Source organism: Nycticebus coucang, chromosome 20 (genome assembly GCF_027406575.1).
Source record: "Nycticebus coucang isolate mNycCou1 chromosome 20, mNycCou1.pri, whole genome shotgun sequence".
Taxonomy (NCBI): domain Eukaryota; kingdom Metazoa; phylum Chordata; class Mammalia; order Primates; family Lorisidae; genus Nycticebus; species Nycticebus coucang.
Window position 1 is genome coordinate 41,784,877 of NC_069799.1, and position 25,318 is coordinate 41,810,194.

Below are 25,318 nucleotides of genomic sequence, written 5' to 3' on the forward strand. Positions count from 1 at the left end.
CATGCTGAGTAAAAATTGCTGTATGTTAAGAAATAAAACTTTGTGCCTGAGAAAATTTGGTAAATGGATATGTTTTCATAAGCATCAATATATTCATCAGGCTGGACCTTTTATAAACTTTTTAGTATTTCCTAGAAAACTTAAGGCTGTTTTCTCTCATGTCCTAGATTTCTGTTCCAGAACCACGTCTTTAAGTTATCAATAAACGTATAAATACCTGCTTATGGTGAATTAACAACACTCTTGCATGTGAGGAGTTATTCGCTACCATTAAAAATTATCAGGCTCTGCTTACGGGGGGCTCCTGTTCGCATTTTGCTTATTTTGGGAATGTTTATCAATCGTGTTTTCTGTAAATATAACTTCATTTTTACGTATTCGAGTTAACATGGCTTGCTTTGTGCAAGTATGTGTGTTTTAATAATTCCGTTCTTTGCTTATGATAATGATTTTCAGGATTCTTGGAAGAAGTTTTAAAATAGTGTAAAATGTCTCCTTGTTGGGCTTTTCCTTTTAACTTTGTGATCTTCTCAGCTTGCCTCTGTGGCTTTGCAGCCTGGTTCTGCATGTGTGAGCTGGTACGTACAGGACCAGTCGGGTGATGTGATGGATTCATGTGGCTTTGGATTCGGATTCTGGCTCTGCCATTTACCTAGATATTTGCCAAGTTGTTTGATCTCTACCAGGCTCATTATGTTCATCTGTATTCCCAGGTTTTTTAAAATCCCATTGTTAGACCATATGTCAGTTGGATCCTGATTTTTATATTCAGAAAATATGTTCTTTCTAGCCACGTATCATCCTCTGTGTTAGAAGCTATCGGGGCTGAACAAGAGCTACAGATACAATCTCTGATGGTAATACTCTTCCAGTCTTCTGGGAGGATAACAGACGGACTTAAATAACACAACCAGTTTTATTGACCATGCTGTTTATTTTAATAGCTAGACCAGAATGGTTTGATTGACTTTTTAAAAATCTGGTATGTTTTTTACCATATGGACAAGGCCATATCTAGAGTGCCAAGCTAATAAGCCTTCTTTCCTTTGCCAGTGAACCATGAAAGTTGTTAGCAAAATGTTTTGTCTTGAACTGATCCATTTCCTAAGCTCTTGGTCAGATAAGTACCCATCTGAAGGGGTAAAGTACAGATTATCTTTAATCAGTCATTGGAAATTTGTTGCCTCAAAGAACAGTAGACAACTAGAAATCACCCCACATCAGTTAACTATGAGTACATAGCACAGGTTATTTTCTTTTGTATGGGGTTCTAGTGCATGAAGAATGTAAATAAAATGGGAGATTAGTAGGACTTAGTAGTAACATTTGTTTTAAATAGTTAAGGTTTAAAGGAGGATGACTGCGTTCACGTTTTTCTCATTCCTGTTAAGGGCTCAATATACAAATAAATCATTCTGAGTCAAAACACCACTAATTCCTATCTATAGGAAGAAAACAATGTAACAGTATTAGTTAACTTCTGATCTAATCAATTAATTCTTAAATATTCATTCTATCTTAAGTCTCTTTGGTACCATCAAAATATTTGTATTATTCATTTCTCTTCACTTCTTGTTTAGCTTTTACATTCTTTAGCATACATACTGTAGTTGAAGTATCTTTTGAAAAGGCCTTTTTCCTCCAGTTCCATCATCACTGTCCTTTCTAGATCTGTTTCTACTGACTGATTTTTCTCCTGGTTGTGGGTCACATTTTCTTCCTTCTTCTTATACTTGATAATTTTTGGTTGGATGTCAGACATTGTACATTTTGTGTTGTTGAGGGCTGGTTTTATTTTATTTTATTTTATATGAGTGTTGGATCTTTCTCAGTAGACAGTTAAGGTACTTACTGATTGTTTGTTTGTTTATTTATTTATGAGACCGAGTCTCACTCTGTTGCCCTGGGTAGAGTGCCTTGACATCATAGCTCACAGCGACCTCTAACTCTTGGGCTCAAGAAATCTAATTGCCTCAGCCTCTTTAGTAGCTGAGACTATAGGCACCCACCACAATGCCTGGCTAGTTTTTCTATTTTTAGGAGAGACAGGGTCCAGCTCTTGCTCAGGCTGGTCTCAGGCTCAAGCAATCCACCTGCATCAGCCTCTCAGAGTGCTAGGATTACAGGTGTGAGCCACTGTGCCCAGCTTGTGTCTTATTTTTAGATTGCTTTTCAATCTTTTTTTAGGCCAGGTCCAGAGGATTCTTCACTGTAAAGCTTAGGGTAGCTCTGCATCCTCACTATGACCCCTCTTATCTGAATACCCAAGCTCGAGCCAACGGAGTAACTGGAATCTCTTCCTCTGGTTGAGCACTGTTGGGTTGTGCCCACAATTATTTCTCTTACCACTGCCTGGTAATTACACTTTTCACACAAGTTCTTCTTGTCTGGGATTGTAGGGATTTTTCTTACTTAAACCCAACTGAACAGGATCTATGTAGATCTCTGTAGTCCCTTCAGCTTGTAGATCCTTTCTCTCAGGCCATCTGTCTTCAAGTGCTAACTACCTTGGCTCCTCAGATTCAAAATCCTGTCTCCTCCGCTAAGCCTGACAGCACCGTGGCTCAATTTTCTCTCCTCTGTGGCTTAGCACATACTTTGCCGATTTTATCATCTGTCTCCTCCAACTGGAGTGAAGTTGCATTTTAAAATCAGGTTGTGTATTTTATGTACTGCTGTATTCCAAATTCTGCCACATAGATATTCAATAGAATAGAACCTCTGCAAGTTCACCACCCAAGGGACTATAACAAACTGGCCCACATACGGAGGTGGTCGACAGAAGGAACTTCCATTGAGTCCATGGGGTGCATATCTGGTCTGTGAAAATTAGGTCAACTTAAGGAGGTGGTCAGTGCAGGGTAGGTGGTCAACTACGGAGGCTTTACTGTATATATAACTTTGAGTAACTTGTTAATGATGTGAGACAGAATATTATCACTTTATAATCTATTGTTACACTGATTTTTTACTAGGACCTTTTTCTTCACAAATAACTCTAATTCGGAATGAATAACATTGCCATATCTTTTTTTTCCTTGGGAAATGTATTAAGCCAGTGATCGTGGCATATCATCTTCCTGATACTGCTAGATTCAGTAACAGGTGATAAAAGGAGACAAGAAGTGTAGGTTATTTTGAGACCCTTTGGCATCTGCACGCTTGTCTGCGTCTCCTTCCTGTGCGGATACTCAGGCACTACTGAGCACCAAACCCAAACACGACGTTTTGCTGATTTCCTTTAAATGTTTCCTGAGTCAGAAATGTATTATCCCTTAATCAGCTTCTTTTGAGATGTCTGTTTATACTAAACAAAGTCCTCTTCCAATTAGTTTCAAATTCCAAGCAAAAGCACTGGTAATTAAACATTGTCTGAAGGAGCATCCTGTGCTGTAAAACAGAAATTGAGGCACAGCAGAAACAGATATTAAGCTTATTAACACCTTTATCAACGTATTGATATTCTTTAACTGATTAAGAACTAATATGCTGGACATAAGGAATCTTTTTCTCCCAAACTCCAGCACTGTGTGAATTTGTGAAACTTAACACCTCTCTTCCCTCAAATGTGAAATGAGACAACTGTATACAAATAAATAATTATAACCTCTATCTTGCCGGCCTATTGTCTGGGAGAACGAGCGACTACAGGTGAAACATTCGGCACACCAACTGCTTGCGGAATTATAATAATATTTCATTGAAGTGTAGATCAGAATCTCAAAACAAAAAATGTATTATGATTTTTAAAAAATCCCTCTAGTGCAGAGATCTCCAAACTTCAATTGGTAGTTCAGTTGTGGTTTCAGCACATCATAAAATATTGGGCAACCTCTTCAGAGTTTATCGTCAACAGAATTTAATCTATATAAACTGCACAACCACCTATGGAGTTGATGAAATGAGATAATCTCCGAGGGTGACATACCAGGCAGTGAACTTAATAGATGTTGCATGTGCACCATAATGGTTTGGGTCTGTCTGGGCTTCTCCAGTCCCGTGCTCTCTACGCAGGAATCCGCTGGGATGAGTGTGCTTCAAACCTGGGCCACCAGGAGTGGAAAACTGTAACGTTAATTGACAGTAGTATTTCATAATGTGTGTGATCTGTTCCAGTGGTGAAATAGAGTATTTTTAGATTCCCAATATAAAATTATTTTCTCACTAGATAATTATAATTGGCTCAGTGTGTGTAACACACATTTTAAATATTTTATGTTATTAGTAACACCAGCATAGTGTGGGTATTAACAAGATAGAAATGCAAATGGGTTTTCCTGCAAATGCAGAGTTGGTTCTGTAAATTCTTTTTAATGTGCACACTTCTTAACAAGGTCCTTAAAATGGTCATTGTTTTTCATTTTCCGATGTCCATGAGTAGCGGTGGTTTGACGAGTGTGGTGTTGCTTTTGATGGTGATAGGATATTGGTTTTCATTAAATTTCCTATAAGGAACTTATTTGGAAGCCTAAGTTGCTACCATTTCAGAGCTGGGAAGAATGGGATTTAACAATCCCTCGTTGTACAAAAGTTGAAATGGGGGGGTGGTAGAGGCGAAGGGTGCAAATGAAGGTGGCAGTCACTTATGGTCATCTTTCCTTTGAAGGACATTCTCTACATCCCCTCTGCACCTGCAGAAGAGTCAGACACCTACGAGCTAGAAGGGCCACTGTTCTTAAAAAGGAGTATTGCCTTGGGCAAGCCCCCTGTTATCTATGGGCTTTTTATAAATTTATAAACAGGAACAATCAACATAGTTTTCCAATTGCAAAAAGGAAGATCTGATCAATTAAAGTATACAGGTATATGAAAGCATGCTTAAAAATATAAAATTCTAGCTGTATGCTGTTAACACTACTGTTACACTCACCCTTGACCTTTAGAATGATGATGTGTGAGGGAATTCAAGTGAGAAGATTTATAGGATAGCAACTTTGAAAAGCAGAGTTTGCTTTGCCATGCTAGCTAGTTACAGAAATACACCCAGATTTTGGCATTTCTGTTCTAAATGGTATCAAGTCACAGGTCTTGCTTGGACTTAGCAAGAGAAAGGATTTTTTTTTTTTTTTTTTGAGACAGAGTCTCAAGTTGTCCCCCAGGTAGAGTGCCGTAGGGTCACAGCTCACAGCAACGTCAAACTCTTGGGCTTAAGTGAGTCTCTTGCCTCAGCCTCCCAAGTAGCTGAGACTACAGGTGTCCGCCACGACATGCGACTATTATTTTTGGTTGTGGTTGTCATTGTTGTTTAGCAGGACCGGGCTGTATTCAAACCCGCCAGCTCCAGTGTATGTGGCTTGTGTCCTAGCCACTTGAGCTTACAGGCGCCAAGAGAAGGGATTTTTACAAAAGTAGCTCAGTGTGCCCAGTACGGGTAGTTATCACCAGATTTACTGGAAAAGGTGTTTAAACAGATAACGGCTATTTGTGGGTAAACAAGACCAGTGTGATTTGAATGTTGAAGTGTCAAGACTGCTGTATTCAGAACCTGGTGAGGGTGCTCTCTGGGCTGGGGCGGATGGGTCCCTTTTCTCCGGTGCTAGAATTGAGATCCTTTCCCCTCTGGAGTTCCATGTTCTTACCACTCCCAATCACTCAAGGGTTTGCGATGCATCTTGATGTCCCTTCGTCGCTAGTAGGAGTAAGACGTGTCAGGCCCGGCTTCCTTCGTCCTGTCTCTGCTCTACTGCTACTTTCTGCCCCCGTTTTGTAGTTTCCTTTGTTTCTCTTTGTTGCTCACCTTTTCCTCTCTGCCCACTCTAGACGCCCAGTGCCCTCTGCTCAGGCCTCCCCGGGCCTCCCACCTGTCCAGCCACGCAGGCCTCCTTGGAGCCCCTGGGCAGGCCAAGCACAGAGGCCCCATGCTGGTGACTTCACCTTAGCCCACTTCATTTGCTGGGTGCCTTCCAGGGCCCGACATGACCGGCTTCTTCCCGTCACCCAGGCTCAGTTCACAGTTCCCTCTTTATGTGGTCTGCCCTGATGTCCAGTCAAAAGCCCAAGACAGCCCCCACCGTGTTGCACATTTGGGGGAGCAGATGGCTCTTCTTTAATGCTCTGTATACACGTAGCTCTACCTCCAATTTCCCATTCATCGTGTTGTGTTTTTTGTTGTTTTTGTTTCCTGATTCTGCCCTCTTGAATATAACTCTAGGAGAGTGGCGATTCTATCTGTCATAGAACTGTGTGTCTGCAAGAGCTCTGAAACAGTGGCTGGCGGGCGGTGGGTGCTCAGTGCTCAGTGGACGTGAGCGGCGTGGATGTGTGTGCAGGGCGTGGGCTCCCTGCCTCTGGCTTCTGTCTTTGTTCACTGGTGCATACCTAGGCAGGGCTGTCTCTGCCCCGTCTGGGCTGATTCCCCTGTCTGCAGCTTTGAACTCTGTCTAGTAGGAGGGACTGTTTACCTGCCCTTAGACAATCCTCCTCTGGGAGTGGAAGGGGGTTGGGTGTTTATCCCTGAGTGTGCCACCAAGAAAACAGTCCCCACCAGGAAGCAAAACAAACCCTCCCTTTACGGCACTTCCTGGTTCTTGTTTTTAAAGCCCTCTCTCTTTCCCCAAGTCCAAAAGTCCCTACCTCATCTCAGGGCAGCCATATTTAAAAGGCTGTTTGTGAAAGATTTTGCTAGTCACCCTTTTTAAAATAAATGATATAAAATTGATATAGTGTGTGCCTTCTAAAAAATTCTTCTTTGTTCATATGTAATGGAGAGCTTCTGGAAATTGTTACCGAGTTAACATATGTCAATGGTATGATTCCTTTGACTGAACCTTAAAATTATCTTAATATGGAAATACGACTTTTTCATGTAAAATAGAGAATACAGAAAAGATCATCGAACCCCAAGTCAATAATGATTGACGTGTATGGTGTATTCTTAGGCACACCCACACAGATAGTTATGTACACAAATGGACTTGGTCGGAACTAAAAATAGCATCGTACTATACACAATTTTCAGTAATGTGCCTTCTTATCACCAGCATCTTTTCACGCCATGGAGCTTGTCTTATAAGAGCATTTCTAAATGGCTACGTGGTATTTTATTTTGTGTATTTATAAATCCACCATATGAATATATAATGGGTCATCTATAAATCCTATAGATTTATAAATTAGGAGGTCAAGTTGCTTAACCACCTCAGCCTCAATTTCTTCCTCTACAAAAGGCAATACTGACACTGCCTTAAACAGTCTAGAGGACTAAGTCAGATAATCAAGCTCTGAGGATAGAGCCTGCCAGAGCGTGTGCTCCGTGACTATGACCTTGGGTTTATAATCATCCCATTTTCTATCTTTTAATAACTTAAAACATACAGTGACTGATATCTAGGCCTTGTCCTGTTTCCTGCCAGTGCAAATAGGTAATTTTATCAATAAAATGCTTAAAAACTCCAAAGACACTCATTCGTTTTCAAGTAATATTATCAAAAGGTGGCTAGGGTATTTTGACTTAAGGCAAACCCCAACTTAAAGAAAATAACTTGGGTTGTATCTGAGAGATCTGCTTGGGGGTTTCCAACTGAAAGCAGAGGCCCAGCCCACTTCCTTTAGGCCAGGCCAGCCTCCCTCTGCAACTCCTTCTACCTAACCCTGCCCTGAGGAGGTTGGTGATCCATTTTCAGTGCTAATTTCTAGAAGGAAGCTGGAGAGAGCCCCTCCCTGCATGGTGGCGAGAGGTCCTCTTCTACTGGGCTCACTTTTGGCTTTTCCTTTCAACGCTCACTGGGGCCAGGCTCAGGACACTACAGAAACCATCCCTCCGAGATGAGCCATTGGCCACCATTCTTGAAGAATGCACATGGCCTTAAATAGAACAGTGTTTGATTTAATTTAAAATAAACTTTGCTATTTTGAGCCTTTCCTATCATTTGGTTAAGTGTGTAAACAACCACATTTGGAAATGTGAAGCTGTTTCTTTTGTTTTGGAGCATTTTCTTAAAATACGCATGACTATTTGTATGGAAGGTCTATTCCTCGTTAAAGACATGTCAGTGTTACATTTCATTTGTGAAGTTATTATATATTAAAAAGCATCTATATTTCTTCACGGTTGTACACCACAGTCATTAAGAGCTGCCAACAAAACACCATTTAGGTTTAACAGAGTTGACACAGTGTATCAGCTACATTTTTTTCTCCATTTCATAAATTACTCAAAGGCTTTTTTACAGGAGATAGGACGATTCAAAGTACACATATCTCTTCAAGGTAGAGTCAGCTTCAAAGAAAATATCTCTTTCCTTAACCACGGTTTCTCAGAGAAGATTTTGAAGCAGTCAGGTTGGCACATTATTTTTTCTGTGATTTTGAAAGTATTTTCTAATGTTTTACTTTAAAAATGACATGGTTTTGCCTCCCCCCGCCCCCCCAGCTTCCTGTAGTTCTCTTTCTTATTGTAAACCAATTTCAAGCCTCTTTGTCCTGGACCCATATGTGTGGGAGATATTTGGGACTAGGGACCTTGTTAGCCCCACTGTCGTTTGTATTGTTTAAGTGGAACTGGCTCTTGAAAAATGCTAACGTGATAAAATCTCAGCCCTTCCTTTATTAATATATTAATGTTCCTGACCAAATAAAAAACACACACACAAGAACACAAAAAACAAAATCCAGGAGAGCCTTGTTGAGCCTGAATCTGTTAAGCTATGAGATGCACCCTGGGTTTTGAGGAAGAAGTGAGCACATTTATAGCTTTAATTACTCACTTGGGATCCTACAGTCTGTTGCCAAAGCCAGTTATCATCAGCTTTGATTAGAAATCAGGAATGACAGCTGCTGAAATGCAGAGCGAAAAGAATTGTATTGGATTAGCGAGGCATTCTTTTGAATTCTGAAAGAGAAGGGAAGCATCTTCGGGAAACATCTGAATATGCATTTATTTTAATAATCCCATGGCTAAAGGTACAGGCACTGTAAAGTGGAGTGGTTTTCATTATTGAATTAAGCGCCTTTGTTCAGCTCATCTAGATTTTTCTATTGGCTGCTGCCATCTCTGTCCTCCGCTCGCTCCATTCTGACGCAGCGTTGTCCCCCGATTTGTGGGCTGAAAGGTGTCGGTGTTCACAAACTAAATTCATGAACCATCCTTCTCGTCACTTGGGCTGATGAAACGCCATTTACCAGTGTGAAGCCAAGCCAGGAGAGGCACATAAAATAATGCATTCAAGGGTGGCGCCTGTGGCTCAAGGAGTAGGGTGCCAGTCCCATATGCTGGAGGTGGCTGGTTCAAACCCAGCCCCGGCCAAAAACCACAAAAAAAATAAATAAATAAATAAAATAATGCATTCAAATGCCAAGTTTAAAAAGACAGTGTTCTTTATGCCCAATCCCATGTGCACGCAGAAGTACTACTTTGAACTTTATTTTTTTAGCAATGCAATGTAGGATTATAGCATACATCAGAGTAACATCCCATTCACATGTCCCCGAGTAAATCAGAATTTCAGAGTTAAATTCACCGGCATGTGTTCATAGTTTGTATAATCGAAAGATGGGTTGGAAAGATTGACTGTCTGCCTGTTGACAGCTGTTGGAGATATAGTGTATGGCTGTCTACACATGACTACTTCCGCCTACCTTTAGTTAAACTCTGTTAAACAGTAGCACGTCTCCTGTTTCCACAACAGATGATTGTGGTGGTTAAAAGAAAGTCACATATATGGGTGGCGTCTGTGGCTCAAGGAGTAGGGCGCCAGTCCCATATGCCAGAGGTGGTGGGTTCAAACCTAGCCCCGGCCAAAAACCAAAAAAAAAAAAAAAAAAAGAAAGTCACATATGTCTGTGTGAATATCAAGCCTATCCCTTCAATAACTATATAAACACCAAGAATGGTTGTATTTATATTCCTTTTTGCAGGAGAGCAAACATTTATGTAAATACACCAAGAAAAATTATCAAACATTTTGTCACCATGTGCTCTTAGCTTCAAAGTTAAAGCTGATAATTTTCACCCAGTTATTTAACGTGACACTCTGTACCTACACAATGGATCAACACAGCTTCCTCCATCCCCAGTTTGTACCATCTGTTGAAAAGAAACTGAAAACCCTGAGGACACAAGCCTCAGGGTGAGGGTTCTCACCGCCCAGCAATGTGTACTGAGCACTCTAATAGGTTTTGTATTAGCTGTAAGAAGCTAGATGCCTTGACCTTAGCATCTGTCAATTGCAGCTTTTCTGTTTTTAGGAGGAATTTAAAAATTATTTTTGTAGAGGGTCTAATATTATATTATTTTAACTAAACGTTAATAACTATTGAGAATAATATTTTCCAAGCGCTAAGTAGTTCTTAGTTTCCAAATGCTCTTAGGAACCCTAATCTCACCTTGCCCTTAATACCCCCCCTAATAAAAGAAGTCACAGACATGTGGCGGTTGAGTGTTTGCATAATGGAAGTCATTAGGCTTATTGGAGAACAGGCTTAATGGGTGCTAAGAGAACTGTGAAGGTCTTTCGCCTCACGTTGTATTTCTAACTGAATCCCACTAAAACTTTTGAAAAATTTACCTTGGTGTAAGAGATGTGGGCATTTGTTAACATTTTTAGCCTTATAGCACCAGCATGGGTCTAAGTCCATTCTTTCTTGCAAACTAGTTATTGTGAAGACAATTTTTGCTCAGTGCCAAATAGGAGACATAGCTGCATCAGCAGCTAAAAGGAGGCAACGGTGCTAAAAGTGGAAGAATACTTTTTTTTTAAACATTTTTTTTGCAGTTTTAATTATTTGTCATATACTAGTTACAGGAAAATGCTACTCTGTTTAGCCTTGTATTTGACAGTTAATTACACGGCCTATTCTTTATTATAATTGTGGGAAAAATTTAGTAAAAGTGTTATGAAGGTAGTCTTGATCAGGAAACTCTGGAAACTGAAATGGGGTTAGAGATGGGGAGTAAAAGTAAGTTTCAGTGTCTCTGGCTAAAATAAATATACTATCTTTTTTAGTCTATTACTAAATTAGTCTGTCTCTAGTAGTAGAGATGTCGTTTTCTTTGATACTGTGTCACTAGGAAAATAGGCTGTGTAGTTTGTGCCTTTCAATCCTTAACTTCTAGCAAGTGCTCTCTCTCCCTATTTCTTTAGGTCACAAACTATAGGTTACTCATCTCACAGCCATCACAGACCCCCCAAAACTGGCCTTGTACTATAATAGATGGTTGGATTGGATATTATAATCTCTAAGCTCTTTGCTAACTCTGATTTCAGCATTTGATATTCACCAACTACAGAAGAAAGGACATTGTCCCGGTGACTCCCTCGAGTGGTGCAGGGTTTCCATGGCATCTCCGTTCATAGAAATTTCTTTACAAGTATTTGAATGTTCTTATAGCATCAGGGACTTTTAGAGGGAAATATTGTGTTTAGAAGCATTTCAGCTGGAAAATGCATTGAACTGGATACTGTCAGATCTTTTCTTAGCACAGATCAAAATCATTTAATACAGTGTAAAATATAAAAGACGTGCAAAAGCAATTATTTCACCCTTCACTCCTGCACACATGCGTCGCTGAGTCAGGTTCAGACCAGTCAGACCACAGAGGATTTTGTTAGTCAGGACGCGGCAAGATCTGATTTCATGCCAGTCACAGCCACACACACACACACACACGCACACACTTGTTTGTTTATGTCAGTCATTAGAACTCAGTAACTAAACATCAGTGGTAACGAATGTGGCATTTTATAAACACATCTATGAACTGGGAAAAAGAGAAAGCAAATTATCCAGGAATAGTGACCAGTTGTAAATAATGCCATATCCATCACAAAAAGTATCTGAGAGAGGGAGAGAGCATGGCAGGGGCAAGCAATTTGGATGAGGTTATACGGAAAGTTAAAGTGGTTGGCTCCGGAAGAAAGCCCAGAATCCTACCAGCCCTTGAGCCTGTTCTGACCCAAGTCATTATCATGCTGAACAGCCGTTCTGGGCTGACTGCAAATCTCTCATCTCCTTCTTCCCAGTCAGTAGCTTTTATGGTTCCAGCAAGATTTGTTGTGAATTTCATCCTAGCAATTAAAGGAAAGTTTAGAGTTCCGGAACATAATCTTACCTTTAAAAAAAAAGAAAAAAGAGTGGAGAAATTTGTGGCAAAACTTAATAAGTTCACATTAAGGAGGACAAAGACTTAACTAATGATCTGAGTTAGAGAATCTTAACATAAATTAATAGTAACTTAATTACTTTTGGATTCATGGGAGTTCCTTAGAGAAATTGCTTTGGTGAATTGATAAGAAAAATTTACAAATAGCACATAAGTTGTTAAATAAAGCAGTGTTTTTGAAGAGTCCACCATGGGCTAGTATACTTTAGTGGTTTTCTCCCTGAAGTATGTGTATATTACCCATTTGCCTTGCAGAATCTTTCTTTATAAGAAATAAGGAGAGCCTTTTTCGATTTTCAAGTTATTTGTGGTATTTAGAAGTCATTCATTTACAAAAATGTCAGATGACAGTTACTCATTCATTTATGGGACAAATCTAGATTGAGGTCATGGTACTAGTTGCATAGAGTTCAGCCGCGTGTACAGTGTGGGGGATAGAAGTTAACTAAAAAATGAAATGAGTAAATGAATAAATATTTAGTTTGCATTATTATAAGGGCATAACAAGAGTGCTGAAATACCTTAGAAGGAAAACATTTCTTTGAGAAGAGGTGATTTGTGTGCAGTGCTGAAGGATGCAGAGAACTCAGCCCTGCAAGGAATGGAGAAAGGAACCATCCAGAAGAGCAGTGAGGACTAAGCAGAGGCCAGGGGAATGGGCCAGAAACTAGAAGGGCAGCCAGTACGGCTTCAGCCTGTGGCGTGGTACAGGGTGAAATCACAGAAGCTTGTAGAAGCCAAACCCATCTAGGCAAAGGTAACAGGATGACATTTCATTCACGGCATCCTGGGGAGCTGTTCTAATGGCTGTTAGATCATGACCGTAGTAGGACTTACAGTTTTCAAACTTCCCAAAGGCTGCTGTGTGAAACGTAGGTTACAAAGTAGGTGTGCCAGCCGGGAAAACAGAAACCACAGTAAGCCCTTCAAACAGGTGAGATTTCCTATAGGGTCTTGGTTACACAAAGTGTCAGAAGAAGAAAAAAGACAACACAGGGGTAACTGGAGATGAAACCTGCTGGAAGCAGCTCCCTCAACACAGTATAAAAGAGCCACTTTTTAAGAAAAGATTCAGATCAATAGGTGGGTACAAATGTCTAGGTTACACTGTTTTCATTTCTAAGGTAAAGTTCAAGTTGTAGTTGAGCCCTTCACCCAGGGGGCGTGCTGAACACCCTCACCTTGTGCACATTAGGTGAGATCCTGCCAATCACCCCCCTCCTTTCCCTCCTCTCCTCTACCCCTTGTTAGAATACACTTGTGGTTTTCTTTCATGTGGACATGTAATTGTTTATATATTAGTTTCACATTAGTATTGAGAACATTAGATGCTTGCTTTTCCATTCTCGAGATACTTTACTAAGAAGAATGTGTTTCAACTCCATCCAGGTAAACACAAAAGATGTAAAGTCTCCATCGTTTTTACAGGTGCACAGTACTCTATAGTATACGTATGCCACAGTTTGTTAACCCATTAATGTGTTGATAGGCACTTGGGTTGGTTCCACATCTTGGCAATTGTGAATTGAGCTGCAACAAATATTCTAGTGCAAATGTCCTTGTGATAAAATGACTTTTTTCTTCTAGGTAGTTACATAGCAGTGGGGTTACAAGATGAAATGGATGGTCAACTTTTAGTTCTTTGAGAATTCTCCATATTTCTTTCCATAGAATTTGTATTAGTTTGTAATCCCACCAGCACTGCCAAAGGGTTCCCTTGTCTCCACATCCACGCCAGCATCTGCAGTTTCGAGATTTTGTGATGTGGGCTATTCTCACTAGGGTTAGATGATATCTCAGAGTGGTTTTTCGGTTTGTGTTCCAAAAGAGTCACTTTAGATGGTGTGTAAGAGCAAGAGGGGAAGACTGTGAGGGAGATGTTACTGTAGACCCAAGATGAAATAATGGAGGCTCGGACTAAGACGGGTGCTAAAGATAGAAATGAATAGAGTTGAGAGAGATTTGAGCCCTAGGCCCAACGGGACCTGCAGATGGATTGGTTTTATTGGGTAGGAAGCAAAAAATGACTGGCAAGCTTCTAGCTTGAACGACTGAATGTGTGGGGCACTGTGTGTGGAGTTAGGGAAACCCAGAGGGGCAGGTGTGGGGAGACATGCCAGTGTCGAGCCTAGAACTCATCCAGGTTGGGATGTCAAGCCAAAGGCATGTATGTGGTAAACCCTCCTGGACACAGGAGGCGTGTAGGCTGGAGGTATCAATGTGGAAACGGTCAACGTGCAGATGGTATTAAAAGCTGTGGAGATGGGTGACGTCATCCAGGGAGAGGACGGACAACGCTGATCTCTCCAGGGTCAGGAGATCAGTACTGCATTAGGAGAGAGCAAAGGGAACTGAGGGAGGGATGGCGAGAATAGTAGAAAAGAAAACAGGTGTGGTGCTGTAGAAACCAAGACAAGAAGGAAAGAGTGGTCTGTGCTTTCTATGGATCTAAGAGACACTTGAGTAAGGTGTGGACAGACTCACGTCCATAGATTTAGCGAAATGAATGTCTTTGTCTGCACATCTAATAGGCTGAAGCATTTATAGGTGACCAGCTCCATTCTGACCTAGAGCGTCCTAAGGGAATATAAAGGCCAAATTGTTGCCTCAGTTCAGGGTTCTACTCAGAGCTTGGGGGAAAGAGGAAAGGGAATTAATATTTGACATACATGAACTTGAGTTTCAATAGTGTTCCTAGCATTTACCATATTTGCTGTGTATAATGCACTCCCAGGCGGAGCCTGTGGCTCAAGGAGTAGGGCGCCAGCCCCATATATTAGAGGTGGCAGGTTCAAACCAGGCCCTGGCCAAAAAAAACCTGCACCAATAACAACAAAAAATACACTCCCATGTATAATGCACACCCACATTTTTGGCCCAGACTTTCAGGGGAAAAAAAAAAAATTTCTGTTGTAATTTTTAATTGAAAATTTTATTTGTTATTTTAGGTACTTGTTTTTTGTATATAAAGGAACTCCATCATTTATTTCTTTAATTATGCTCATAAAGCTTGTCTGAAAACCATTTCAACATTTTCCAAGGGTTTTTCCAAGAATTTTTGTAAAAAGAAGAGAAATACGTCATTATTCATTGGCTGAAAATGCTTTTATTGCAAGTTTATCATAAATTCAGCAAAACCAATGACCATATTCCAGGGTATTATTTTGACCTTTTTTTTTTTTTGGCAGTTTTTCGCTGGGGCTGGGTTTGAACCCGCCACCTCCAGCATATGGGGCCGGTGCCCTACTCCTTTGAGCCATAGGCGCTGCCCCGGGGTATTACTTTGCATACACATGTTTTTATTGCTCTCTAGAGTTACACTTTTAATGCATAATCATGAATAAAAGAGTTAAAAACATTTATACAGGTACAGAATTAGTACTCTCCATGTATAAAGTGCATCCTTACTTTAACCTTAAAAATCTGGGCAAAAACATGCACATCGCCTGTACTGTGTACCAGACCTGCCAGGAGGCGGCAATCTGTCCTCTCTTCCAGGTTGTTTCTTACATTTTGCACAGTGTCCATTCCTTAATGATTATCCAAACTTTGTTTCTATTTCAAATTAATAATGAGGGTACAAATGTTTAGGTTACCTTGGTCTCACTTCTAAGGTAAAGTTCAAGTTATAGTAAGCCCTACCTCCAGGGGGCGCGCTGCCCACCCTCACATCGTGCACAGTAAATGAGAGCCCCCCAGTCACCCAGTACCCTCCCCTTACCAGACTGTATTTGTGTTTCATCGTTCATATGGGCATGTAATTGTTTATATATTGATTTCATGTTAGCATTGAGTACTTTGGATTTTTTTTTTTTTCCATTCTTGAGATACTTTACTAAGAAGAATGTGTTTCACCTCCATCCAGATAAACACAAAAGATGTAAATTCTCCATCTTTCCTTATGGCTAAAGGTTTCATCCTGGAATACATATACCACAATTTGTTGATCCATTCATGGGTGGGTGGACATTTGGGTTACTTCCATGACTTGACAATTATGAATATGTTTATCGTCTTTAATTATCAGAGAAATGCAAATCAAAGCCACTATGAGATAGCGCCTAACTCCAGTAAGACTAGCCCACATTGCAAAATCTCAAATCTGCAGATGCTGGTGTGAATGTGGAGAGAAGGGAACACACTACCCTGCTGGTGGGATTATAAACTAATATAACCTTATTACAACTAATTCTCCAATATGGAGAATTCTCCAAGAACTCAAAATTGACCGTCCATTTGATCCTGCAGTTCTGTTACTCAGTATCTACCCAGAAACACAAAAATCATTTTGCCAGAAAGACATTTGGACCAGAAGGTTTATTGCAGCTCGATTCATGTCCAACTTCCTTTAGTCACACTACTCCGTAAATGAGGAAAACTCCATTCAAATGTCTAAAAGTCATTTGGTTTAAAAAGATCTTAAAAGATATATAGCTGGGATTTTATTTCTTTTAAGCCCTAATTAAAGATTTGCATTTCCTCAGTGCTGAAAGGAAGCTCACATTGCAGCATTCGAGCAAACTTCTTAACGATGCCAAAGATCAGAAGTGTGACTGTAACCTTTTCAAGCTTTCCTTCCTGTCTGCCATGTCTGGGTCAAGCCATCTTTACTGAATAGATGGGGTGATAAAATTGCAATTGATTGGAGTCCTTGAAAGACAACATTTTGCCAGGTTTATCAGTTCCCAAATATATCTGGACTAATAGCATAATTTAGATGTTGCTGCTGTCTACTTAGGTTTTTTTCTAGCAATATTATCTCAGCAGCATTAACCTCTGACTCTGGCCTCCAGTCAGGACTGAGAAAGGGATTGTTTGCTAAATGATCAATTAATATTTGGGCCTTTCTTAGAGTTGTCGAAAATGCCTAGCAGAGCACTGAGTGTTTCAGACTGTTATCTCCTGGTACGCAAGTTATCTTTCCCTTTGCTCTGCTACCATAATGAGGGAGATACGAGCAGAAATCCTATTTCTTGGTCAAAGTGCTATTTTTATAGCAGGACAAAACATGTATTGTTTTAGTTCACATATCAACAGGCCACACTGCTGTTCATGAAAATTATGTTTAGTGAGTATGCTCTCTTGGGCCAAAATGTCAAATACATCCCTAATGAGTTCAATGACATCACCAGGCGAGCTTATGTTCCTTGCCAATAGCCGGCATTGTTGGAGCAGAACACATTAGCCGTCGTCCGAGCACAGATGCCAAGGTCAGGGCATTAACAAGCCAGAGAGCGCCTAGAAAAAAGAAGAAAATAGAAAAGATGAAGATTTAAAGAAAAGTCTGTCCACGTCAGACAGACGGGCGGCTGTTTAGGGAAAGCAGGGAAGATTTCTGAGAGAAGGCACTTGCCTCCTATCAGTTTTCTGCGTTCGCGGCCCTGTGAAAATTGTGTCAGTCAGAGATAGACCTGAAAGACTATCACAACTGCCACGCTGAATGTTGAGTTTTGGAATATGCCACAGACAGCCCTGACATTCTAAAATTGATTGAAATTTTATGACCTTCAGAGAGGTAACTAATATATTTCCAGCTAGTGTGACTTCTGGAAATAATATAGTTCGGGAACCAAATGTTGATTCTTCATAGCAAGTAGTTCACACACAAGTTCTTCTTTTGTCTTTTAAGATTATAATGCTATAAAGTATGTGTCAAATAAAAGGGTGGGGAATCTCATGTGATGCATACTTTTTCTTGTAAGAATGGAGTCTGTAATTTGATGGATTTCAGTCAATTTGCAGGCGTGTACATGTGGGTTTCTAAATGTAATTTGACAAACTTTGGCAGATTTTTTTACAGCTGGAATAACCTAAGAATGAAAGGCACCCTTAGAGGAAACTGTTTTGGTTTTAAAGTTGCCACTTGTACACATTCAGCTCTACTTGCTAAACTTGTCATTTTTGAGTGAAGAGAAAGAGGGCTTCTTGCTTTTTGGGTGGCTGGTTTGTGTTGAGAAGTGAAAGGCTATATAGGGCGAGGCATTCTCAGCGTGAAGACCACTCAAAGAAAGATAAGTTGGAGGAGGTAGAGCTGTCCAGGTCTGCATTCAAGTGTCTACGGGGGTGGTGGGCCTGGAAAACTTCTTATTTATTTCTTCCCTAAGTACACACCCTACATAAGGACCTTATTGAAGTGTCTATGTACTATTGCTTCTTGACAACTACAAACAAAATACTTAGCTTTACAATTGCAAATTCAGAAAGAAATCTGTTTTCATATAAAGGTCTCAGGTAAGGACAGACTCTTGGAGGATGCTGCACTGTGGTCTGGGCTACACCCTGGTGCTGTTCTCCGCGTTCTGGAAATGTTGAGGTTTCCGTGGCTTGTTTCTGTGGCCAGGTTGGTTTCTGTTCCACTGTACATGTTTCCTTATTGGTTACAGTCTTGGTCACTCAGTGTATTAAATAGAGACAAAAGGCCAAACTGTTTCCTAAGCTCAGGGGCTACCCAGAGCTGGGCAAAGAAAGGTTATTTATGTTTGACACTAAGGTATTTAACTTTTCTGTTGTACCTCAGAGCTGGTCAAGTGCATAAATAATGAACTAAAGCTATGGGTTTCTTTTAAACTGTCCAAATGCAAATAGGAATTAATATGAGAGCCACACAACAAGGGCTAATGGATGAATCGTTCCTACCTGAGACTTTCTGTCCATGTAACAAAAGATATTAAAATGAGCAAATTGGATGAATAAAATGAAAGAAAGTTTTGTTGAATTAACACATCATTCAGTCTAGACTTTGGTCATTTATTTGCTCAGTCATTGCCCAGCAACAAAATTAACAATAAAAATTGATTAGGTGCCTTAAAAGCACAAGAAACTTGGCGTTTTTAATCTGACGGTGCACACACGCTCGCCCCAAGTACAGAAGGAGTGCGGAGGCAGGTACAAAGCAGAGCAAAATGGGACTCTGAAGGAGGCATATTTAGGCTTTAATAATTGTGAGATGTGATGGAAAAGAAGAGTTTTAGGCCATATTTGGAAGAATAGGAATGAACTGCTGCAGAGAAGAAGTAGCATCCCAGGTAGAAACAGTCACGCAGCCAGGGTTGAGAAGCTGGGCCTGGCACTCACAGGCCAGATATGTTAGGGAAAAGGAGTCAGGTTTGGAGAGGCGAGGCTAAGGTACCTTGTTAGGGAGACCTCATCAGTCATCTACTCATGAGGAGTAGAGACCAGGGCACAGGGATAATTTGGATAAAAGAGAAAGAAAGAGGCTAAGCATGATGGCTCACACCTATCATCCCAGCACTCTGGAAGGCCGAGGTGGGAAGATCACTTGAAGCCAGGAGTTTAAGACCAGCTTGGACAACATAGTAAGACCCCATCTCTAAAAAAAAAAATGAAAAATTAGCTGCATGTGGTGGTACATACATGTAGTCCCAGCCGCTTGGGAAGCTGATGTGAGAGGATGGCTGGAGACCAGGAGTTTGAGGCTGCTGTGAGCTGGAATGAGACCACTGCATTCTGGTGCAAGACCCTGTCTCAAAAAAAAAATTTTTTTTTTAAAGAGGAAGAAGTGTAATAGGTTAAGATAAGGCAACTCTAGAAATAAAAAGCAGAAAAGAGAGAGAATTGAAAATAATTCTAGGGCGGCGCCTGTGGCTCAAAGGGGTAGGGCGCTGGCCCCATATGCGGGAGGTGGTAGGTTCAAACCCAGCCCTGGCCAAAAACTGCAAAAAAAAAGAAAAGAAAAGAATCCTAGTGACCCTCCTCCTGCCATAAAAATACACCTGGTGAGCAGACTCTCACAGGGTGGAGGGCATTATGCACATGTGTTTGGGGGCATCATGTTCATTCTTTGATTTGCTTAACCAATTTTAGTGAGCGCTGGATTATTCAAGCGCTATGCTGCTTGACATGTAATCTGTATTTTCTTCTTCTCCATTTTTAGCCCAGCCAAGGATTTTTACCAGCTCTATTGAAGTATAATTTTTTTTTTTTTTTTATTTTTGAGACAGAGTCTCACTATGTTGCCCTCAGTAGAATGCTGTGGCGTCACAGCTCACAGCAACCTCAAACTCTCGGGTTTAAGTGATTTTCTTGCCTCAGCCTCCTAAATAGCTGGGACCACAGGCACCGCCACAACACCAGTTATTTTTTGTTGCAGTTGTTTAGCTGGCCCAGGCCGGGTTTGAACCTGCCACCCTTGGTGTATGTGGCTGGCACTGTAACCACTGTGCTATGGGCACCGAGCCTGAAGTATAATTTTCATACCATACAGTTCACCTGTTTTAAGTATATAAGGATGGACAGCCAGGGCTATCCTCACCTCTACATCCCAGGCAGCTACTTATCTGCTTTCTGTGGATTTGCCTTTTCCTATAAATGGAACCATTAAAGTGTATATATTTTTTGCATGGGAATTCTGTAACTTAGCATTCATCCATTTATCATATATGTGAATAATTCCTTATATTGTTTCACACTATTCTGTTGTGGGATTTACTGCATTTTATTTATTCTTACTTGAGTAGATGGATGGATGGATGGATTTTTCCAGTTTGGGGCTACTATGACTAATGCTGTTATGAACTTGAACATACAAGTTTTTTCTGTAGACGCATGTTTTATTTCAGGAGTGTGATCGCTGGGTTCGAGGATAAGTTTATGTTTGATTTTTAATAAATTGCCACACTGCTTTTCAAAGTGGCTAAACCATTTTGCTTTCCCACCAGCAATGTAGGAGGGTTCCAATTCATTCATGTCCTCCCCAACACCAGTTACTGTCTGACTTGCTTTTAGCCGTCCTAGTGGGTGGGTGTGAAGTGGTATCTTACTATGATTTCCACTGACATTTCTCTAAGGATGTGGAACATCCTTTCATTTGTTTAATACCCAATTGTATATCTTTTTTTGGTAAAGTGTCTATTCATATATTTTTCCCTCTTGTTTTTATAAGGTTGCTTATTTTCTTATTGAATTATAAGCGTCTTTTATATGTCAGGGTTCAAGACCTTTGTACCAGTGAGAGTCTACCTGGCAGAATTCCACTTGCCCTTCAAACCCCTCTTGTGATATTTTCCATTTTCTCACTTTCCCACTATGCTAGAGCTTGTACCTACCATGTCTCTTGGTATATTTATCCATTGTTGAATGCAAAATCCAGTATTTTCTTGATGTGTGTGTCTCTTATTAAAATATGAGCCTTTTCCTCTTTGTATTCTCAATGGTTGAAGCATAGGAGGTCCTAAAACATTTCTGGTTGAATTTGATTAAATATCATCCTCTGTGGGTCTTGAAAAATTTCTCTCCCCCTCTCTCCTGCCCTCCCCCAAAATGTAAAACACACAAGCGTTTGAAGCAGCAACAACAGTGAAAAGAGTCCAGGGAACCAGCTCATTCAGGAAAGGGAATAAATCATTCTAGCTGACAGTACTCAGATTTCTGTAAGAACTGCTTTGTAGCTTTTTGAGATAGACATGTAAAAGGGGACAGTGATTTGATGGGACTTTAACAGGGTGATGGGTGAACTGCTCCAGCCCTAATGAAATAGCATAGCTAAGAAAACCTGGCAGCCCCCGGGCGCCAGCAGACGTGCGCCCAGCTCCCACTCTGTTACTTACTCCCGGCCAGTCTGTGCTCCGTTCTTGTTGGGGGCTTCCCGCTTCCGTTTTCACTACAGAGATGTGTCCTTTCCCACCTTCTCCACCCTGCACGCCTGTGACTGCTGCACCTGGGGGACACAGTTTTCCCACTCCACAGGTGTGACAACAACCAGTGCCTTAGGGATTTATTTTAAATTTGCCGCAATGGAGTTTGTTTATATCTTTTCATATTCAGGTGAGACAGAATCTACTTTATCCACAAATATTTACTGATGGTTTCGTGTGTGTGTGTGTGTGTGTGTGCGCACGCGTGCGCCCTGCACCCGGTGGAAGATACACACTCACATGACACCTAATCCTTCCCCTAAAGGGAAGTTTCAATATGTTTAAAACATTGATTAAAGAAGAGGAAATATTGGCCCAATTCCCCCATTCCCCTATGCAAAACCTTGGGAGATTTTCCCAAATCCAGCTGAGAAATTATCTTTCCGCATTGTCAACTTAAGCGGGATTCACTGAGCAATATATTTGGGTATTGATCTTCTTGACTGAGTCTTAGGAGAAGCTTTTAAGTCAATCTCTTCGGTCTGTTGTCTTGAGACAGGCATGTGAGGGCAGTTATGCCAGACAGTTACGGCATCTGTCGTAGGCTCTCAGAATGAGCCTTCCCCCTCCTGAGGCGGACTTGCACAGGAGTTCAAATGTACTCCCAAGGTTTAAGAACAAGCTTTTTAATATCCACCTTTATTTCCTTAACTTCTAGGTGGTTTAAAACATGCTGTTTAGAAACTAAACGATTCGGCCGGGCTTTGGAGCCCTGGGACTGCCACTTACTGGCTGTGTGTCCTTGAGTATGTGTCATGACCTCTCTGAGCAGTCTTTCCTGGCCTATAAAAGTGGCATTCACACCCATCTGAAAGAGAGGTTATATGAGTTAACTAAGAAATATGTAGAAATTGGGCCTGTAGTATGTAAGAAGTTCTTAATAGACAGCTGTCATTGTTACTGTTTTTAAAGATTTCTGTGCTGACATGAACTTGATAATGTTAAGCCCATATGTTCTCTCCATAGCAGTCTGTACCTACGTTGGGGCCTCTTGTGTTTTTTTTTGTTTTTTTTTTAATGCTTGTGATTTTTATTGACAAAATCACATATTATGGGTGCTGTCTGATTTATCTCCTGTTTCATTCACCTTCCCCCTCTCCCTAAAGAGGTAAGCAATCTCCCGAAATAGGTCTGTGTCCTCTTGTTCCTTTTTAAAAAACTCACCTGGCCTGGGCAACATAGCAAGATCCCATCTCTACAAAAAAATTTAAAAATAAATATGAGTTGACTGTGGTGGCATGCACCTATAGTCTCAGCTACTCGGGAGGCGGAGTCAGGAGTATCACTTGTGTCTAGGAATTGGAGAGTACAGTGACCTAGGATCACGCTACTGCACTCCAGCCTGGAGACAGTGATACCCTTTCTCTAAAAATAAATTAATTTGAGGGGTGGCACCTGTGGCTCAAAGGAGTAGGGCGCCGGCCCCATATACCGGAGGTGGTGGGTTCAAACCCAGCCCTGGCCAAAAACTACAAATAAGAATAATAATAAATTAATTAATTAATTTTAAAAACTCTACCCAATAACCCATTAATAGCGATTCCATAGTGTCTAATCATATAATCCATATTCAAGTTCCCCTCGTCTGATATAGTTTGTTTTTGATCCAGTTTCCCATTAAATCTTACACATTGCATTTGGCTGTCGAGTCTTTCTCAGTTTCTTCTCACCGAGGATGTCCATCCTCCCACCCATGCCCTTGTCAGATCTCCCTCGATGGTGCTGTTTTGGCAGAGTCTGGGCCGGTTGTCTCATATGACGCCCTGGATTCCAGACCTGCCTGACCGAGAGCCCTGTGTGGTGATGGGAGGTGTGGTCTGCAGGCCCAGTGTGGTGATGGGAGGTGTGGTCTGCAGGCCCAGTGTGGTGATGGGAGGTGTGGTCTGCAGGCCCAGTGTGGTGATGGGAGGTGTGGTCTGCAGGCCCCGTGTGTTCCCCATCCAGTCCCTGCTCTCAGAGCCTGCTTGCTTCTCCTGCAAAACTTAGGACTCGAAATGTGCAATGCGGAATGAGGACTTCCCAAGGAGACAGACAATTTATGGAAAGGCCCTAACAATTTCGGACTCGTGGTAGACCCTCGGAAAGGGTTTTCAGCAGCCAGGCAGCCAGAGGGTGCTGTGAGTCAGAGAAATGAGAGGGGAGCCGGATGACAGGACAGGACTAGCCGCCACCCTAACTGAGCCTGGTCAAAGGTCATAAACGCTCAAGAGGGATGTTTCATTTTTGTTTTCTTTTCTCGGATTCATTGTGCGGTGATCTGGAATACAGAAGGAGCAATGTAACTCTTTAAACAGAGAGGGCAGATTGAGAAGGGCTGACAGAGCAGAAAAGCTTCATGTAAAGGTAGAAATTAAGTAACACATACGTTGGATGCCCGCACCCCTGGGGTAGCCTTCAGTTAGGTGAAAGCCCAATCGCTCCCTTCCTCACCACCAGATGGGTCTCTCCCTCTCTCAATGTGTGACTATCTTGTTACGCCAGAAGCCTCCTGCTGTTGCTGCTGTTTGTGTTTTGTATTTATTGCAGAAGCAGCAGAGGGTTCCTAACTCTCTAAGGGAGCGCCCCTGTTTGGGGCCTGATGCCATCGGGCCCCTAAGAGGAAAGGCTGCTTTCTGCAGAGAGAGGGGCAAGTCCTAATTCTTCCTGGGCAAGCCTCAATTATCCTCAGGACAAAGACTTTTACTCACGTAACTGGCTCATGATCACTGCCAGCTGCTTACTTTGTGAGAGCCATGTAAAATGAAAATGCTGTGTCCCCTGTACAAAGTACAAGAAAACAAACTCCTTTTAAGATATTAAAATTAAAAGCATGTTCTTTTCTTTCCCACAGTGCCATGATGTTTTTATTTGCTATTGAATGTTGCTGTTAAAAAAGAAGCATTAGAATTTTAGACTATGATTATGAATCTTATTTTTTATATAGTGCAGTGCTACAGTTTCTTTTGAATACTAGTAAAATACAAAATTTACCATCTTGACCATTTTTAAGGGTGCAGTTCAGCAGCATAAAGTATATAAACATTGTTGAGATCTATGCCAGCTTTTCTTTTCTTTTTTTTTGAGAGAGAGAGAGTCTTGCTCTGTGATCCTAGGTAGAGTGCAGTGAGATCATCGTAGCTCACAGCCACCTCAAATTCCTGGGCTCCAGTGATCCTCCTGACTCAGTCTCCCGAGTACTTGGGTCTCCAATCATGCATCATAACGTCTGGCTAGTTCTTCTATTTTTAGTAGAGACAGGATCTCGCTCTTGCTCAGGCCTGTCTTAAACTCCTGAGCTCAAGCAATCTGCCCTGCTCAGCCTCGCAGGGTGCTAGGAGTACAGGCGTGAACTATTGCACCCGGCTGGTGCCAGTTCTAAAAGCAAAGGTAAAAGCATTTAACTCATTTGTGGAATCACTGCAATGACATAATTTGTATTTTGTAGTTCACAAAAGCACATGAATTGCTGACCAGAATGATGAAACACTGCACACACCGGCTCGACTGTTTGCATCCCATTTCCTGACCTGTAGCCTCTACTCATGCGCTGGCCTTTGGGCTTACCGTTGCATAAGGAAAGATTGAA

General features: G+C 41.2%; 1 protein-coding gene and 1 long non-coding RNA gene across 19 annotated transcripts in view; one reads left to right on the plus strand and one right to left on the minus strand.

The window, feature by feature from the left end:
* The window catches only part of PARD3 (par-3 family cell polarity regulator), a 760,426-nt gene that overhangs the window by 615,526 nt on the left and 119,582 nt on the right, over positions 1-25,318 (plus strand). The gene's annotated exons all lie outside the window — the stretch shown is intronic.
* LOC128573006 (uncharacterized) lies at positions 16,101-23,489 on the minus strand. Its single transcript, XR_008376292.1, has 3 exons — positions 23,382-23,489; positions 19,475-19,580; positions 16,101-17,338 (listed from the first exon to the last, which is right to left on the minus strand). It is a non-coding gene; the product is annotated as an uncharacterized LOC128573006 (long non-coding RNA).